The 17,080-nt window shown below is 40.7% G+C and overlaps 1 protein-coding gene across 6 annotated transcripts in view; it reads right to left on the bottom strand.

Moving 5' to 3' along the window:
* CDIN1 (CDAN1 interacting nuclease 1) overlaps positions 1 to 17,080 on the bottom strand; it is a 120,019-nt gene that overhangs the window by 87,261 nt on the left and 15,678 nt on the right. The window lies entirely within an intron of this gene.

Here is a 17,080-nt window from a genome sequence, read left to right as displayed (position 1 = left end):
TCTACCTCATCACATCCTGAACACAATTAATTACTTCTGATATATTTTACATCCAGATGCAACTTAAACAAATTACAGTTTCAATAAATTGACCCTGTAGTACAGAATGCACAATGAATAATTAACATTTTTTTCCTTTTACAAATGCGGTTTCTGAGTCTTATTACAATCAGCTCTAATATTCAGAAACTGCACACAGTCGGCAGTCTTACATTATAGTACAAAAAATGTTGAATTTAATTTGGCTTTCAAGTTCCAATGTGCTGAATGGAAAGATATTATCCCAAATGCATTTTGAACAGTGATATAACATTCTTGAATATTATCCTTATTCTATTAGTAATTAAAAACAGAACGTATTTGGAGATTTTAACAAAAGTCGAGCTGGAAATAAACCTAGATACACAAATGGATTTAGCCCTGCTCAGCCTGCCCATTTAGAGTAGCAGGTGGATTCACTCTGTAGCAATTGGGAGAATCTTTCCTTCTCTGCCAGGTGGCTCCATTTTGCAACACCAGATTGCTCTACTGAACTTGTAGCATCAAAACCATGCCACACAGTCCTAAACAAGCTCTTTGGTGACTCCTCGGCAATCACCCATCCTACTGCTCTTCATAAGGCCTCAACTCACAGTTCTATTCCTGCTTTTCTTTGGAGTAGATTGTACATGGTTTTGCATCTCAAATTTGTAGACTGCATCTTTATTCAGTCCAACAGAGACTCCATTTTCTCATGGTCTTGCGAAAGAACAATGTTAAACAACAATTGATGACCTCCTTCTACCGGTCCACAATAGAAAGTGTCCTCTCATATTGTCTCAGTGTGGTACTTTGGCTTGACAGCCATGGACAGAAAGTCTTTACAGAGAGTGGTGAACACAGCACATGATATCATGGGCTGTCCCCTGAACCCGCTAGATGACACTGCAAGGGATTGTTGCCTTAGGAGAACGAGAAAAATTCTCAGGGACGATTCACACCCTGGCCAGCACCTCTTTAATCTTCTACACTTGGGCAGGAGATATAGAAGTATATTCAGTCGTACCAACAGGCTAAAAAACAGTTTCTATCAGTGGGCTGTTAGGCTGCTGAACAGAAAATAATATAGTGCAAATGACTTTCGGGGTTGGTGTGTTGTGCGACAAGCACACAGAGTGCAATGAGATTGAGTGTTTGTGGGGGGGAGGGAAGGCTCAGTTAATTTCATTGTAAACAGGTTGTACATTGACAATAAAGGTATTATTATTATAATTACTAACTGTGTTCAAGTATTATTGCTCAAAGGAACAAAAACGATTCCCCTTCTTATGGAATAAGAGAAATATTCCATATTTTAAGTATTTCTGTAAATGTACAGGATAGCATTCACTGATTGATTTGGCTGCCTTTCAACACTGTGTACAATTCTGGTTGCCCCAGCTCAAAAAGGATATTGTGGAGTTGGAGAAGATTCAGAAAATTGTAACCAACATGACCAAGGGGTTGGAGAAACTACCATATGAGGAAAAGGTTACAGCACCTAGGGCTTTTCAGTTTAGAGAAAAGGTAAAGAGGTGGCATGATAAAGTGTCTAAATTATGTATGGTGTGGGGACAGTGGGCTGTGGTCCTTCCCAATAGGGTCCATTCCATCATCAAGAAAACCTGCAACTGACCAGCTATGCTCCATAGGCTGCGAAGTCTGTCTGTGAGTTCCCCAGCACTCCAGTTACTTTTAACCTACAGTGTCCATTCTTATAATTTGTTCAGTGGGGTTTGGCATGTGTGTTTGCCAAACTCAAGGATTATTTGCCAAACTCAAGGATTATTGTAATCTACGCCATTCCTAAACCTCTTGGGTTCATGTTATCGGAGAATAAGATTCAGGGTAATAAAGAACTGCAAGGGCTCTGATCTCTGGAGAGGCAGGGAGATGTGGGCTGGTCTACCCTTCCTTAATCTTAGAGGGATCTGGCAGGAAACACTGGGAGTGTTGTCTCAGAAATCCCCCTTTTTAGTATTTCCTTGAACTGAGTGGGGAAGTGGTAGCAGCAATTATCAGGTACTGTAGTTAAAACACAACTGGCCTATGCTACAATGCAGTTGTGCAATGTAGGGTGTACACAGACTCTCTTAGCCTCCCCCTTCCATCAAACTTTTGATGTTTGGTCATGATTTTTCACATCTTTCTGCCATTAAATCATTTAATATAAATAGTTAACAGTGTTAACATTTTAAACATCAATAACTAATTATGATGTATACAGGAAAACAGAAAATTCTTTCTTTGGGCATAAGCATAAATATATTTACAGTTATTCACAGAGTCTGCTTAATTCTTTAAATGTCATTTAGGTTGCAATCGCATGCCCACTGAAGTACTGGCTTCTGAGTAGACCTGTATAGGATCGCTCTGTTAACTAGCTTGTCAGCCACACTGAACTAATGCTAGCAGGCAACATTTGTTTCTTCCTTTGCAGGGAGAAATGAATTGGTAAAAAAAAAATGCAGTACAGAATTAAGAGAAGCATTTATTCATATAAACATTATGAAACCATTACATTTTTTCAAAATTGCTCAATGATATGAAAAAACCCATAAAATGCCTGCTAGTAGTTTGCTCTGGCTTCACCCTGAATGAGCTTGTCCCTTTAAAGAAACTGTTTTTCCAGAGGTTCCTGCAGAGTGAAACCTTCAGATCCTTTGTACAGCCCAAGTGAAGCAACTGCAAACTGGTTCCTTCTAGAGGCTGGGGGGAAACAGCTGGTGCAGGCAAGCTGTATAAACTCATAGGCAATTTAGTCAGCAGCGGCAGTGAAATAAGAATCCCCCGCAGAAGGAAAGAACTTGACGGCCCTACCAAAAGAAAAGCATGCAGTAACAAACTGCAAAGTGTTTGGTGCTAATTATAGAGTAGAATCAATTAGACACATTGAAGCTGATTTTATAGTGCCGTTTCAGCTGATGAAAGCAGACCCAAACTGCTCTCCCTGCATTTACTGTTTAAACTTCTATAATCTCTATGCACCTCCTTATTAGAAGATATGCTTGTTCAGCCTAGTACTAGACTATCAGGGCTTCTCTGGCAGCCCTTTAGATGCTGTGCTGACACTCTGTGCCCCTTGCAATTTCCTTTTCACCCTGCTCCATCATGCAAGAGTCCCTAACCCAAGCCTGTTGAGCTCTGCATGGGTTCAGAAGGAGAATTTATATAGCAACGCCACTGGCTAATGATGAACCCAAACTGAAAGAAAGGCTTAATGCCCAACACCGTCTTATGACCAGCTGTTTTAGAAGAGAAGAACACAGCATTAGTTGGACAGTGTAGGTTTAAGAAAGTTTAGCTTTAAAGGCCCCAAGTTGTCATTTAGAAAGAAAGTTACACGAGGATGAGGAACAATAAGCATATTTATTCAGAAGCATTCAGTAGGTTTAAGATCACAACAGACCAGAGCAGATACAGGGGTACCTCGGGTTACAGATGCTTCAGGTTACAGACGCTTCAGGTTACAGACTCTGCTAACCCAGAAATAGTACCTCGGGTTAAGAACTTTGCTTCAGGATAAGAACAGAAATCGCGGTGCGGCGGTGCGCTGGCAGCGGGAGGCCCCATTAGCTAAAGTGGTACCTCAGGTTAAGAACAGTTTCAGGTTCTTAACCTGAAAGAACGGACCTCCAGAATGAATTAAGATCGTAACTCAAGGTACCACTGTAAATATAAAATTAAAATATTTCAATATTTATCTGCCCTGGTCTGTTGTGATCTTAAACCTTCTGAATAAATATGCTTATTTTTTCCACTGTGTGTGTGTACATATGTATGTATGCATGTATGTATGTATGTATGTATGTATGTATATGTATATATGTGTTAAATAATCTGGATGTAAGTGTGGGAGAACTAGTCTCATGAGCCAACATGCTTAGGTCTAATTAATGCATAAAGGGGGTTAACATCACAGATTAAGGTGTCCTGCCAGGCTTAGCGAGGTCACTTCCCTCTCATCTTCAGAGGAAATAGGTAATAAGGCCAACTGTCCAGTACTCAGTCTACCTGAGAAGCTGAGCATGTGAAGAGGCTAAGTTGGATGCTTCAGCTTAGTCATATGGCTTTCACAAGCCACTTCTGAGTTGCTATACCAAACGTTAAGAACTTCCACTTCTGTACCTGAGCTAAATTTTACTGCCTGTGCAACTTTTTCTGAAGCACAAGAATCTGACAATTATAAAGTTTGTAAGTAAAGCATTTTAAATTTGCCAAATGCGTGGTTTTTTTCTATGTAAGAGAGAAACTTTGAAAGGAGCTTGGAAGGGCTTATTTTAAAGGTCCCTACCTGGAAGGCCTTTTCTATCTGGCCTGAGAGAGCAGGCCTTGGACTCATTCCAGCTACAAAATGCTGGAACAAACTCTTGGGTGGGGGCACTATCTAGGGGCTCCCGTTGAAGGTTCTTTTATTGGTTTTATTGCCCCAACTGTTTAACATGTCTTACATTTGTTTTTAAAATGGCTCTTAATCTGTGGGCTTTTAAATTTTGGTTTTCTTTTCTTTTTGTTTAAAGTAAAAGGGCGTAGGATGTGCCTGGGGTGGAGTGGGGGAAAGTATGGGGGGGAATCACAGTGGTTCAGGGTAGGGGAAGGTAAGGTAAGGGGTACATGGAACAGGTGGTTGGTTACTGTGCTACATGCCAGATCCTCTTCTAACATAGGGAATTGGGGTTGTGCAAGCCCTTGGTCTATAGCTGCTGGTCCTGAATGCCAGGCTGGCATGGAATAAGACCTCGCTCATCTACAATTTGATTATGGATGTGGAGGCCGATCTGGTCTGTATCACGGAGACATGGCCATTGGCATAATCGCCCCTGAGCGCCCTCTCCCACTTCATGAAAGTGAAAGTCCTTATGCAGGGCTTCTCATGATTGTGTACATTAGGTAAATCCTGCCCAATTACCTAGTTGAGAAATGGTACTTCTGTATTACAGCAACCCCAAACAGACCAAATCAAAAGGATCTCATAACATCAAAACTACTGAGAGAATGTGAACAACTATCAGGGCCACACTCCCTCTGTAGAAGATAATCTATTATGACAACTAAAGAATGACCAACTATAGTATGAATGAAGGTTGAGATACTTCTAAAAAACCCAAGGAGTGCCTGGATATAAACAGTCATGATATTTTCCTTTGCATAGTCAACATGGAAGCCAAGCTGTATATGCAGTGCTCTTGATTGTACAACACTACAACAAACACTGTAAGTTAAAATACCTGTAATGATGTATTTAGAATACTTTTTTGTGTAAGTTAAAAGAATGAAATCCAAGGCAAGAAAACAAAAGTTGTAACGCATCCTCTCTCTCTAGCTTGTGTTCAATAAAAACCAGAAAAATGTATGTGACAGCCTGATGCTTATCTCATGTAGTACAAGGACAGCTTTAGGATAAAACTCAGGCGGGGGGACTACTTGAGAAGAGTCATCATTCCTATGACCTTGACACTCAAGTTGGTCTAACAACTTATATACAATTTAGTGACGTGTGAGAACAGATGATGGTGCAATGCATAGAAATGGCAACATTTAAAATTCATAGTAGCACAAGGCCATTACTTTTCCCACTGGGCCACTTGAACTTTAATACTGTCTGACCTGGTTGGCCAATACTTTCTAACAGTAGACAGAGGGAAATTGCCAGCAGAAGATAAGGCTCAAATGATTTTTCATTTAAAAACATTAACAAGATACTGTAAAATTGAGGGATCTGTTCTTCCTGAAGAAACTTCATTCTCCCATCGCCCATGTCTTTTCTTATGATTGAGTGCATTTTAAATCTGAAGCTTTTAAAAATTACATTTAAATATGAAGAATAAATACAATGCTATGGATCCACAAGGCTGTGCTAATGACTTGAAGCAGTTATTTGTCTGAAAATATACGAAAGCATTTGCACTTTTTTTTTTTTAATGTTCTCAACCACTTTGGAAGATTTAATGGCATTCCATATGAGAATTCTATTCATTCATGTGATAGTGAATATTTGGACACTATACTAAATACGTAGTTTTTAGAGAGAGGAAAGAACCAGACTTATTTGTCCCTTCATTGCACACTTCCCAGGAAGGTCTTTAGAGGGGTGCATGGCCTTTCTGGTCATGGATACGTAACCTTATACAACTGAATCAGGTGCGAAGTTTGTATTCCAAGCTATAAAGATTCATAAGCAACTTTCACTCATTTTGTTTTAATTTTGGCATATTCTTGTGTAAATTTGTCACAATGGTGAATGTAACATTATTGGGCTCTCTTGTTTGTTTAGATTCTTTCCTCCTCATCATATGGAATCAAATATTTGTTTGGGGGATTTGAAAGTCTGTGTACTATTAATATATGTGAGCTTGAGAATAACAACAATGTTGACTTCACAAAGCTTTAAGTAGGAGCGAACATGTAAGAAAGGTGTTTTCATGTCCAATTAATATGCAGCAACTGAAACCTGAACCAAACATCCAGCCACTATAGCAGTGTAACTGTTAACTAAAATATAAGGGTTCTACCTGAAGTGATTAAAAAAAAAGTCCCCTCGTTCTGCTGAGAGGCATGAACTTTGAGTTAAGGGGGGGGGGTTGCTTAGAAAGAGGAAGAGTAATGTGGCACATCAACATTATTAAGCATTATTTGATTTCTTACCTGCCCTTTACCAATGTGGCTGTTCCAGATACAACTTTACTCATACTGTATCACTGGGAGGAGCGTGCTTCTAAAAATGGGCAGGGCTTATTCAATAGTTGGAGGTTTATCTGCTTCTCAGTGGATGATACATGGCACCACTACATAATGTAACCAGTAAATAACATCTGCCACGCGTAGCCATATCAACAATACATTCAGTCATATCATAATTTCAAACAGCTAGTCAACTAAATCATGCGATAAAAAGCTGCTCTTAGCTATCAATAATAATAGGATTGGCATCATTGTTACAAAAGGCTTCAGAGGCTGTTTGTTGTGTATCAGTTATGGCAGTGGTTTCCAACCAGTGTGCCATGGCACCCTAGGGTGCCTTGAATGATGGTCAGGGGTGCCATGGGCAACACTGGCCTCTGTCCTTTTCATTCTCTTCCACCTCCGATGCCCTCTTGCGTCTCTGCCTCCTTGTTTCTTGCAGCAGCCATGTCGACAAGCTCCCTAGGCGAATGGTGGCTGTGGGGATGGCTGGGGGGTGCTGGCTGCCAGAAGCTGAAGCAGCCTCTGAATAAACAATCAAGCATGCGAAGGAGCCCAGCCTGCCAGCCCTTGCTGTTGGGAATGGACAGACAAGTGGGAGACCGGGCAGGCAGGCATTACGCTGGCCTTTCTTGTGCTTGCTGTGTGCAAGGCCTGCCTGGGAACTCAGCACCCAGTGCTGAAGGGAGCCTTTCCACTATGCAGGCCTGGCAGCACCCACTGATTCCTCCCAAAGTAAGGTGCTGGCCTCACGTTCACCTTTGGCCAGTCTGTTGGACCACTAAGGCTGGGAGCACCCTCTTTTCCCAGGCCCCTGTGGGCAGTGTGAGGAGGTACCTCTCTTTGGGGTGAGGAAGGGCAGCTCAGAGACCTGGGGTAGCACCAGTGACTGTCCAGAGAACTCCCAAGGAGAGGGGAGAGGAGGCTGAGGGAAAACTCCACAAGGGAGGGTGTTTGAAAAAGGTGGAGAGGCTGCCAGCTCTGCAAGCAAGGGGTGACATAACTGGGATCCTGAGCCCCACAGGGGTGCCGCAGAAAGAATGCAGTTGGTCAAGGGACCTGTGGACTCAAAAAGGTTGAAAACCACTGAGTTATGGCATTTCTCTGGCGCTTTCCTAAATGTAACATGGCCATGTGGTATTTTCCCCCATATTGTTTAACATAATAGGAAAGTACATCCTTGTAATAATATATGTGAAATTCTTATACCAGTATCAGGTGCTTTAATTTGAGTTTGGTTCATTTTCCCTTAACAACCCAACTTTTTAAAAAGCTGGGGGGAGGGAATCTCCCACACATGGTGATACCACTTGGTTATAGGTAATATAATCAAATTTAGAAAGTGGTAAATTAAGTGTGTTATTTACAAGCAATTAATTACAAAAAAACAGGCAGGTAGCTTTCATTATGTTGATTACTGTTAATGACATTGGCCTCATGCAGCTACTGTCTTTAGCATTTACATAAACCACGTGTTAAGTGCATGTGGTACTTGACAGCTGTATTCAGGTCATAAATCACACAAAGACCCAAAGTTTTTAATGGTATAATTATACACAGTTTATTCTATAACACTTAGCATTTTACTAGTTACCTGTGGAAAATGACAGGTTTTGCTGCACAGCCTCAACAAAACTCAAAACAAGTATTTCATTTGCTATATGCAGTCTTGTATTTAACAACTTGGCTGGCAGTCATACATAAATGGCCAGGAATTACATGCAGGTGAGTGAGTGAACTGGTGACTAAGGTGTAGATTGCCTCATCTCTCCTCTGCCAGCCTATTTGGTTTCCATACTAGCAGCTCAGGAAGGAAAGACTCTTATTCCACAGTCAGTATGGAAATATATTGGGCTAAGTGGGGTGGGGGCATAGATCACCCTCTCTTTCTTATTCCAGACTATTGGGTAGAATTGATTAAGGTATTTCTATACCACCCTTCACCAAAAATGGTCACAAGCTTGTTTACAACAAAATAACACACACAATACACAAGAACAATAACCACAGCTTAACTTAGAAATGGCTTCACCTACCAGTTTCTAAAAACTTGACAAAAAAGTGAATTTTTGCCTGGTGTATATGTGAATACAAAGTGGTGTCAAAACATACTTTGGTGAGGTCACAATTTACTAGCCTTGTGTCATTACCCCTGCATTCAACAGTGATCTGGATAAAGTCAGAGATAGGTCTGGGTCATGGCACAGAGACATAGCTGTCAACGTTTCCCCCTTTCCCGAATAGGATTCCTTGCAAGAAAAGGGAAAAGTTGACAGCTATGCACAGAGCTGATTGTGGAAGGCAGGGAGACCACTGCACTTGAGGCAGTTGGAGAAGAACTCACACAGGAGACCTCCCAGACCACCAGGGCCTACAGGGCCAGAGCCTGGATCGTCACACGCACCCTCCCCTGACCAGATGCCTTCCACCACATATTACCAGTCCAGAAGCACTAGGAATGCAACAGCAGGGAGGCTATGGCCTGCCTTCAGGTTGGAGAGAGGCATAAAAGGCCTTGGGTCTGCTCCCAACATTTTTGGAGCAAGTTGCTCACTTGGAGCTGTCCGTGGTCTAGCAACCTTCGACCACCATCCTTGCTGCTTTCTCCAGGAGTTTCTTATTAGCAGTAGTAGCTTTTGCCAGCCAATTTAGAAAGCTTCGTGAGCCTGTCAGGTGATAATCCAGCAAGAATGGGAAAGCTAGCTTTGCAAAAATTGCCTAGCCTAGACAAATGTTATAGGTATAAAAGCCATACCCGCTCTAAAAATTCAGGAAGCCTTGTATTTCTTGTACAGCACACCCAGTCCTTGCTATAACTATAGCTGGGAAAAACTTTTGCTCAAGTTTAATTGGATATGAGATGTTGACAGAATGCAGGGAACTAGTCTGACATATCTATGATCAATAAATGAATGGACATGAGCCTAAATCTTTTCAACATAGCAGTTTTTTGTTGAGACGTGGCTATCTATGAAATTCCCAGTATGACTGGGTATCATGGCTAAGATCACCACGGATAAGATCACTGCTACAGTACATAGTCGAGCTGGGAATGCACATGCTATTGATTATTTTATTAAATTTATTCCTTATTCAAATAAGAAAGGAAGATAGAGCACCAACGTTAAAATTTAATTTGAAATGGACCCATTGGCAGTTTAAATTTTATTTTTAAGTTTCCTCACATTTATATGAATATACCTGTTGGTTTTCCCTTCCGTAAGTTGATTTAAATTTGTAATTTCTTAAAGTGCGTCACTTGTGGGTTAGTCTATGCATGGAAATTGTAACTTCGGAAAAAGAATTTATGTTTTAAATGAAACTGATGGCTATGTCATGTTAATGTTAGATCATAACTAGCTAAAGAAAGTGGGAGTAGGGACAACAATAAACCATCAATGGAAAATAAGGATAGTACTGTCCATGAACTTCTTTTTTAAAATTTAAAGTCATGGTCTGCAAGATTTTTCTCAGACTTTAAAAATGAGCAGTCAAACATTTTGCACAAGCAGAACAGCCTAGTGGAGGAACAGGTGCAACATATACTTCGTTGATAAGAAATTTATCACCAAGAAACACTCCATTTCTCTCACTCTCAAGTTGAGAGTTTGTCAACATTGTGACATGGTGACTTTTTATTAGGAGTAAATGCCACTGTTGGGTATGTGAGTCTGCAAAACTATCAACATTTTGGGGTGCAATAAGCCATTTTAAATTTTGTTAACACACCTTATTCCACTAAATAACTATGAATAAATGTATAATCTGTTACCTGGAGAGAGGGAGAAAAAAAAAGCAGGAGGTCTCTCTAGCCACCTAATCACCATATCAATGACACATGCCACAACAGAGAGGCACTAGTTTATTTGATTGATCATGGTAGATAAACTCCAAATAACAGAGAAATTAACAAATGCTTGACATTTGCTCAACATCCATTATTCTGACACTGCTTTCAGAATTTCAAAGCCTGGGAGTATGCTTAATCAACATTCATATTCCCAAGTGAGCTACAGGCACCATATTGCGCCCCGCCTTAGTACTGATGAAAACTGCATATTGGCCATTTCCAAAGTGTTCTGGGACTCCACACGGGGCCCCTTCTCTCTTGTTCCTGTTCTGCAGTTTTTCTTTTAAACACTTCCAAGACAAAAGCATCTGCCAGTTTTTCTCTCTGGGGATGTATGCAAAATGAATTTAACAGTTTTAAGGCCAGAGAAACCCTCACATCTAAATTCATTCATAGGACAGAAAAGGGCCTAAGAGGCCTCTCCAGGGACAAAACCCTGCTGAAATTTTCCCCGACAACAGTGGGAGCTTTATAAAATCTAAGTCCAGACAATTTCCAATTCAAATGCCCAGCATAGCATGACCTTTGTCAGATCTAAGAGCCCTGGATGCACCCACTTTTTCTTCTTCTAACTAGCACAGACATTAGACAGGGCACTACAGCTAAGCAAGAGGCTCAATATTTGCATGCTCTTCCATTGTGAAAATTTAACAGTGACAGCACTGTGTCGAATTCTTTTCCCTTTAGAACTTTAACTCCATAGGAGGGGCATAGCTGACAGATGACTCTCCAACATATGTGTTATGTACACTGCACAGCTGAGGAACCTTGAATCAATGTCATAGCATCTCAGAGATGACCTACACCTTTCTGCCCATTGTGTGTGTGTGTGTGTGTGTGTGTGTGTTGGGGGGCACAATAGAAATCACCCTACCTAAGAAAAAGACAACAAAATATTAACAATTTATAGTCATTAGCCTGCATACACAGCAGTTCCACATAAATTGTATAAATGTTCAACACAAAGTAATTTATCAGATATGACACATTGCACATCACATTGTATTATTTAATATGCTTACTAAAATTTCATGGATCAAACGCTACTCTTGAAAGAACACAAAAGGCACTGAAAAATATTTCTTCATCATCCATGATTTATTTTGATTACCTTTTACAGCTACATGATAAAGTGGAACTTGAAAAATTACAAGGTTACGGTTTACACAGCTTTGCTTCATATACTAAACATAACAAACGACTCCATGTCTGGTAGTATTTTACCTGCACTTAGTATTCAGCAATACACAAGAAAACCTCTTAGTTTGGCACTAAATATTTAAATAGTGTGTAACAACAAATATCCTGACTCTTTAAAGACGAGTGAGAGTTTCAGTCTGATTCTATGCATTTATAAACAAGTCCCAGTCAATTCAATAGGATTTACTTCCTAGTCAATTGCATATCATAGAATTGTATGATTGGAAGGGACCTCAAGAGTCATCTAGTCCATGCTATGATGGCTACCGATTAAAGCTACAGACTAGATCTCCAGATCACCCATTTTCTTGCAATGTTACATCCAATTAGGCTTAAAAGATTACTTAATAGTATTTCTATCTAGCTTAAAAATGGTGCAGACAAGGTACAAACAGCATATCACTTCAGTACTTTCCTGCCCCCTGCTGTTGTTTCTCATGTGCCCATTATTAAACAAAATGGCTTAGATCCAGAGAAGTGCCAGTGGAAGGAGGCTGCCAAAAGTTAAATTGCCTGTCCTCTCCTCTCTCCACCATCCCCTGCCCCCTGCAAAGTCTCCTGAGGGTTGAGGACCACTTTTGAATGGTGTGGATTGGACTGTGGAGCCTGGCACTGAGGGGGGAAATATATGGTCCTCATTCAGTATTGTTATATGCTACTGTGCAGTACATCTTTTATGTACCAGGAAAGGTCCTAGAACAGATAATTAAACTTGATTTCAGTAAGGTGTTTGACAAAGTCCTCCATAATGTTCTTTCAGAGAAGCTGGGAAAATGTGAACTGGAGGAAATTTGTAACTTGGTTTACTGACCAAACCCAAAAAGTGCTCACGTGTGGTTCCTCACCATCCTGGAAAAAAGTGGCAAGTGGGATGCCACAGGTTCCTGTCCAGTGTACTGTGCTGTCCTTCCTCTGTCTTAGGTGCACAAAGTTGGGCACTCCAGCCACAGTTCACCACTGAGAAAGCTGAAAGGCGGTATGTACTATACAGAGACCCTATCTTTTTCAATAGCTCCCTCGTATTAGGGGTGTTCTCACGCACCGGACATACTGAAACACCATACAGGTGTGGCACCACAAAAAAATGCCCATGTGACCAATGAAAGAACATCTTTTGATAATGCTATTCAAGTTTTTGAAAGTAAGAGCACCAAGGAAGTTTTGTATAGTGATTTTTTTAAAAAAAATATTAAATTTATATACTATTCTTCATCGAAAGATCTCAGGGTGGTCTGCATAAGAGTTAACAGCTTAACTGTAAAGTACCATTTAGTCCAGATATATATTGAATCTTAATACTGCATTAAGACAGCTAGTGAGCCAAATATCCTCTAGATATCTAGCTCATGTAGCGCTCTCTAGATGCTGTTGGTTTCCAACTACCATCAGCTCCAAGCCAGCAAGGCAAATGGTCAGGGATAATGGGAATTGATATTTTTAATATATTAAGCAGTAGAGAAATTAAATTAAATTATTATTTATTAACAACAACAACAATGAAGTCCAACAACATCAGAAATAAGATGGATCATGGCTCAGTGGTGGAGCATCTGCTCTGCATGCAGAATATTCAAAGTACAGTCTCTAGGTGGGGGGAGGAGAGAGCACTGTCTGAAACCCTGGAGAATCACTGTCAGCAAGTGTAGACAAGTGTTTAGCCAGATGGACCAGTGGTCTGACTCTGCATAAGGCAGCTTCCCATGTTCCTAAGAAGAGCCTTGTTAGATCACACCAAAGAGCTTGTGTTCTCTAGGACTACTATTTTATATTTTATTATTCATGTTGATCATGGCATTCTCACAGGTGGTCTCCCTTATTATTTGTTTTCTAGAGGTAAACTGCTACTGAATAGAGATATTTCATTTTAAGCTATTATAATAGATATGATTGATGTAGAAAAGGGATGAGAAACATGTGGCTCTCCAGATACTGATGGGCTAGAACACCTATTATCCCTGACCGCTGGCCATGCTGGCTGGGGCTATTTCCACTGTTCCCGAGCCCTGGAAGCAGGAAGCTCCCAGCCCATGGGTAGGCAAACTAAGGCCCAGGGGCCAGATCTGGCCCAATCGCCTTCTAAATCTGGCCCACGGACGGTCCGGGAATCAGCGTGTTTTTACATGAGTCCTTTTAATTAAAATGCATCTCTGTGTTATTTGTGGGGCATAGGAATTCGTTCATTTTTTCTCTCCAAAATATAGTCTGACCTCCCACAAGGTCTGAGGGACAGTAGACTGGCCCCCTGCTGAAAAAGTTTGATGACCCGTGTCCCAGCCTGTCCCTTTTAGAACTCCCTCTTGAGCCCAGCTGAAGCCACATCACAGTAGGGGTCCTGATCCCCCACTCCATAGCAATGATGAAGCAACACATGTGGCTCTTTTACTCTCCCTCCTAAAGTGAAAGAGCTACTGACTCTTTAAAGCTAGAAAGTTTTCAGAGAGAACAAAATGCTGAATTTCAATTGTTTTACCCCTAGTTTTATTGTACATCACCTTGAGATGATTATGTAGAAGGCAATCAATAATAATGATGGTGATGATGATTATAATAACAAATTAATACATTTAAACCAGCTTAGCTGTTTCCAAAATATAATAAGCAATGAAACAGACATATTTATTTGGTAGACATATTTATCTGGCAGATAGATACAAATTTTAAAATTATATTAGCATTTCAAATAAAACGTCATAATAAGAACAGGTTTCCCATAAAAAGGTAGTTTTGTGTCTAGATAATAACGAAGTTCCTGGGCTATGCAAGCCTCCATTAAAGTGCCTCCTCAACTCTGGTTAGCCCATAATTGAATTACAGTATATGTTGAACTACCCACCAAGCAGTTCCAAATGGTTCAGACTTTGGGGGGGGGGATGCAGTGAGCTGCAGAGAGAAGAAATCAAGGGGGGGGGACAGACGGATGACATCTTCCACCCAAAAGGCTGTAGTTAATGTTAAACCTACTCAGAGTAGACCACTTAAATTGACAGAGACAGCTATTTCTATATATTACCCACCCTTCACATAAGGGCCCAGGGCACGTTACAAACATTTTAAACACACTATTAAAAACAGTTTAAAACAAATTACAGTCACAAGAATAGGGTGGATCCTAAGATATATCTATGTCAGGTGTCAAATACCTGGATAAACAGCTATGTCTTGAGCATATGATGGAAACTGCATAATGAAGATGCCAGAAGTGCCTTTGTAGGGAGGCAGGGAATTCTATAACTTAGGGGCTGTCACAGGGAGTGCCCTCTCTAAGGCTGCTAAGCCCGTCACTTCTGAGGGTGGTGGAACTACCTTTGCTGATCTTAACACCTAAGAGGCTATGTAGGGAAGGAAATGGTATTTCAGATATTTGGGACTTAAGGAGTTTAAAGTTTAAACACTAATAGGAGCTTCTTGAATTAGGCCCAGAAACAAAATGCAACCAGTACAGTTGTTTTAACAGAGCAGTTTTATGTATTCTAAATGGACACCAGCCAGCAATTTGGCTGCTGCATTTTGAACCAGTCAAAACTTCTGAATTGTCTTCAAGAACAGCCCCACATACAGTCCATTGCAAAAATCCAATCTGCAAGTTTCCAGAGCATGCATTTTTGTGGCCAAGTCACCTCTGTCCCAACGGTAAACACACCATAGCTGGAAATAAGCACTGCCGGCCACCAACACCACCTGAGTCTCCAGTGAACAGATCCAGGAATATCCCCAAGTTGCATACCTGCTCCTACCAGTCCCATGCAGAACAGACTCTCTTTCCATCTCCTGGACTTGAAAACTTGGAACACATAACACAGCTGTCTTTTCAGGATTCAGCTTCAGTTTATTGGGCCACATATAGCATATCACTGCCTTCAAGCACTAGTCTACTAACTCATCCACCTCTCCTGATTTAGATGGAACAGAGAGATGGAAATGGGTGTCACCCACATATTGGTGACACATCACTCAAACTATCCATATGGCTCCCGAAGCTGACAGTGGCTTCAGATAGATGTTACATAGAATGGGGGATAAGATGGAAACTTGTGAGACACCACAGGATATCTCCTATAGCACCAGACAGTGGTCCCCATAACTACTTTATGGAAACAGTCCTGCAAATAGGAGCAGAATCCCAACCTCACTAACCTGAGGCACTCCAGAAAGATACCATGGTCAATGGTATCAAACATCAAAAGGTCAAGAAGAATGAGTAGCGTTGCATTCCCCTCACCTTTCTCCTGGCAAATGTCATGAACCAGGGCAATTAAGCATGCTTAAGATTGGACACTTCTGGGTCCAGGAAGGTTCTCCACCTGCTCTGCTCAAATGAAGCATTAAACACTCCCCAGTCCCACCCAGTTAATCCCCTACAGCTAGCTTTAAGAAGGCCAAGGTAGGTAGGTGGTTTAATTTAAGTACATTAATTTCAGTAATTATAAAACTCAGAATAAAACCTTAGGTGGCCCTAATCCTTACATTCACGGAAGCCTGTGCAAGATAAACAGATAGACAAGGTCAGATACAATATAATCTTTTTACTGGTTGAGAGGGGAAAATAATAATACAGTGGTACCTCGGGTTGTGAACTTAATTCATTAAGGAGGTCCGTTCTTAACCCAAAACCGTTCTTAACCTGAGGCGTGCTTTCGCTAATGGGGCCTCCCGCTGCTGCCAGCATAAGATTTCTGTTATCATCCTGTGGCGAAGTTTGTAACCCGAGGTATTACTTCCAGGTTAGAGAAGTTTGTAACCCAAAGGGTTTGTAACCTGAGGTACCATTGTAGATCAATGGTAACCACCAACCATAGTCAAAGGCCATCTAGATGAGGACACTACTCCTAGTTAACATTGGTTGCCTGTGACTGTGACATCTGAATAAAATTGCCATTAACTATGGTTCACCCCTAGTTAGCAGGAACCATAGAGTCAAAGATTCATAAATTTATGTAAAGAATAGTTAGTTGTAAGCAGGAGGGAATGCAAAAGAACATGTAAACCTAGGAAAGGAGGATAGAAGAAGCAGGTGAGTCCATGGGATGCTCCCAGCTACCAAACTATAGTTATAGTAGTAAGTAGGCAAATATTTGTTTCTCTTGTATCTGCAGAAACTATTGCCCAGTGCAGAGACAATATTTTAACATATATTTATAATGGCTTTTCCATTCCGTAACTTTAATATTTTAAATAAAGATTATCAATTAACAATAAACATAGAGCTTCAAGTCTCAATATGGCTACAAAGAAAAGATAACAGATTGAACCCAGATTAGACTATCTGAAATTTAATTAGACTTTAGTAATGACAAACCAAAGCCCCACTGATCTCAGTATTTCTACTCCAAG

This window comes from Podarcis melisellensis (assembly GCF_964234715.1).
Source record: "Podarcis melisellensis genome assembly, chromosome: 1".
NCBI lineage: Eukaryota > Metazoa > Chordata > Lepidosauria > Squamata > Lacertidae > Podarcis > Podarcis melisellensis.
This window is presented reverse-complemented; position numbering and strand designations above follow the sequence as displayed.